This window comes from Apteryx rowi, unplaced genomic scaffold (genome assembly GCF_003343035.1).
Source record: "Apteryx rowi isolate R43461 unplaced genomic scaffold, aptRow1 scaffold_239, whole genome shotgun sequence".
In the NCBI taxonomy this organism is placed as follows: domain Eukaryota; kingdom Metazoa; phylum Chordata; class Aves; order Apterygiformes; family Apterygidae; genus Apteryx; species Apteryx rowi.
The window spans coordinates 1,175,929-1,179,746 of NW_020448741.1; positions in this window are offsets into that span (position 1 = coordinate 1,175,929).

The window sequence follows — 3,818 nt, forward strand, 5'->3', positions numbered from 1 at the left end:
TGCTCCATTTTTCTGTATAACCCAATATAGAGTAAGGGTTGATTGCCATCAGATGTTAAAGCACTTATTCAAAGTACATTCTCACAAAAAAGTAATATCACACTAAAGCATTAGCCTAATTGCTTTCAGTGATCTGCTACAGATGGAGTTCAAGAAGTTTATAACAGGGACCACTTCTTGCCTGTTTTAGTAAGGAGCGGACGGACCTCCGCAATCTGGGACAGGCTCCATTGCTGAGTGAGGCAATTCATGCAACAACCATTACTCAGCATGAAATAAGGGGGTTTATACACAATTTAACATACTACTACAGTGACTTTGAGATCTTGAAGCAAGAACTTCAAAAATAAATTAAGTATTTTATCTTCTTTCTGATCTTGTCACTATTATTCCAATCATCTAGTCGGGTAGTTTTTAAATCTAAAGTAGACTTTTCATCTGGATCAGCTCTTTGAACCCACAATCCGTTTTGTTGTGATTGCCTGTGTTCTGGTATTTCCCTGATCCAACCTTATTATTCGCCATCTCAGCAACTGAATAAGCATTTTACAAGTCTAAGTAACAGTTTCATATTGGAGAATTATTTTTACTGACTGCTCATTTCAGTCAAGTAATCATTTCAGAATCTGTTAATGATTGTCTTCTAGCTCTTTATAGATAGAGCGCAGGGCACAGTGAGTCTGAAACGTGTAAATATCACATAGACAGCTTTTAAATGTAAGACAAGATTTGTCCAAAAGAATCAAGGAAACCACAAAGCCACAATCAATGTCATAAAAAAGGTACAAATTAATGTTAAGCCCTATAATTACCTTACAATTTAGAGGCCTCATATATATGCAGATAATATGCCTTTGTAATGTGGTTGAAATGATATTTCTGAAAACAGATGCTTTCTCCTGCCATCTGTGATAAGGCTGTTTGTACCCCAGCCTTCCTCCTTGCTTAGAAGACAAAATAAATAGAACAAAAAATGTCTCCTGAAAGGCACTGGTAAAATAACCTCAGTTCATTAATTTTCATATCACATCTTTTTCCCGTGCCAGTACATAGAGCAGCGTTCTCTTTCTTACTTTTAACAATAAGCTTATGATAATTTTATCACATTAGAGATAAAAACACCTGCCTCATCCTGCCTCAGGGGACTGTGTAACGGACCAGGGAGCCCTCAGCTAAGAGGTGCCAGGACTCAGTGCACACCTTCGTCCCTCTGGTCCAGCATCCGGCCAGACCTATAGCCAAGGAAGTCCTGAGGGGCATGTCCTGAGGCGGGCTGGTCACTGCATTAACAGGCTAGAAAAGACTGATGTGGGACACAGGTATGGCTTTCAAGCACATATTCCCTGCTTTATGTATTCGCCAGAAGGACTTACTGGAGGTGTTAGCATATGCTTTAAATTATGGCCCTACAGTCAGAATTTTCTCGCTAGCTTCTGTACTGCAGAGTCTTTTTAGTTTGCATAGGTGCTTACAAAAGCGCCGTGATCCGATACTTGTAAATATATACATTCAACATAGATATACGTTCAACACTAAACAGCTGATATAAATATATACAGATAGATAGATAGATAGATAGATCCCACAGCTGCACTGACTTTCTGTGTTTTGAGTGGGAATGACAAAAACTGGCTGATAATTCATTTTGTTAAACTAGCCTTTCTAATCTGCATGGAAAATTTAACAGGTTTTGATGGGTCATGGATCATTGCAGGTGGACGTGCCAGCTATATTTTGTCCTGCAATAACATTAAAAAATCCTATTTTTTTCTGCATCCTTTGTTTTTTTCACAATAGTATCTTATTGGCAATGAGGACAAAGGAAGCAATAAAAAGGATAACAATGAAGTTGTACCTCAAGCAGAGCTGAACAAACATTTGAGAGAGAGAATAAGAGAACCTGCCCACCTGAGTTTAATGGTTCAGAACACTGGGAATAAATATAAAGTTTATTTCTGTCCCTCCAAGTTGTGTTTGCAAGCTGTTGAGAATGACACGGCACTGTCTTCTGATTTAGTGGATGTTTTATAGCTAGGACACTACAATGTCCCTGAGTCCTTTTATGACTAGGAAACCACTGTGTCCCTGAGCCATTTCACCTTGTTATAAAGAGAAATAATTGCCCTAAAACAAGATGGCAAGAAGACTATGAGACCTTCAGAATGTAGAGGATGGAAAATACTTCATTTCTTTCAAAACTGCTACTGTATTCCCACTGAACTTTAAAATAATGAAAAAATAAGAACTATGCAATCCGGTAGGTCTTTGAACATACTGGCCACACGTTAATATTTGTAACATTTTAGAACACTGAAAGATAATATTTCACCTTTTCCCATTTAGTTAGAGTTTAGATAGGAGTTTTTTCTTTCAGTTACATTTCATTTAGACTACGAAGGATATATTCAGTTCACTTCCTCAAGGGTCATTTAATTCCACAGCAAGACAGATAGTTCAATTAAAAGGTTTTTTTTTTTTTTTTTTTTGAGAAAGCTATTAAAATTAAAGTCTTCTTCGTGTGTTTATGGCATATCATAAAGGTGTATTTGTATGAGCTTGGAAAGTAATATTATATGTAAATAGTAAAGATGAAAAAAAAGATGCCTGGAACTTTCACATATAAATTCTAAATTAAGCTTTTCTCAATAAAAACAGATTCAATCCAGAAACTTTAAATGTAGATTCCCAGCATAACAACCACTGTGGACTCTACAAGAGCTTATACCAACTGCAGGAATAAAAAATTTGGAAGAAGGAAAAAGAAGCATTAGTGTACTAGTTATAAGCAATTGCTTTGGGACAGTGTAGTGTCCCAGCTATTAGATAACCACTAAATCAAACCATGTTGCACTGTCATTCTCAGCAGCTTGCAAACCAGACTTGGAGGGACAGAAGTAAGCAATTTGTTTGAACTAGTAAACTAATTTGTAGTTTGTGCAAATCTATACATAAGTGACCTAATAAATAAATACCCACTTTGATTTAAGGACAATGAAGACCAACTGGCCTACTGTGTAACAGAGTCTGAAACATTTAATATTAATATAATTAGACTACCAGGACTGACAGTGTTATTTATTTGCAGATCTGCTTAAGCTAGCAAGACTGTAGCAGATAAAATAGTCATTCTATCTAAGCAACACAAAATCAGGGCCTTATTTGGAYAGGCAAATACAGCTATACTTGGCAAAACATGCCTACAAGTACTCCAATACCGTATCATAGCCTTCGTATTTTGTTCTTGTAATAAAGAGAAAAATATATTTTTCTTTTGGTGCAAAAATCTTCACATTATACTCTAAATTGTATTAGTTTAATCAATTATCTTCTATATGGGAGTACTGATATGAACATTTAGAAGTCCTGGTATGAAGAGTAGAAAAAACTAGCTTTACTCCTGTTACATACCCTATCTATCTCCTCTATGGAAAGGTTAATAAATCTCTTGGAAGAGCCTTAGTGCCATATTGGCATACCTAGCTCCATTCTGGCAAGTATATCTCTGTTAAGTATATATGAGTGTTTGTAAATGAGACCATGTATGCATGTTCGTATATACATATTGGCACAGGTATATGTGTGTGTATATCTCTACATTTATGCTGAATTGGCTTATTTACAATGTACTGATGTCATAGAGACTGCGTCTTCTTTCTTTTTATGTCTTTCAACATTTTATAAAATGTGCCTTTGGAATTTGCAACATGACAATTTTTAGGTGATTTTTTTTCTGGCAACAAACATGGGTTGTAAGTAAATATTCTTTACTATTAAATAGCTTTAGCTCCTTATTTCCTTATATGATATTGTTTACTTTG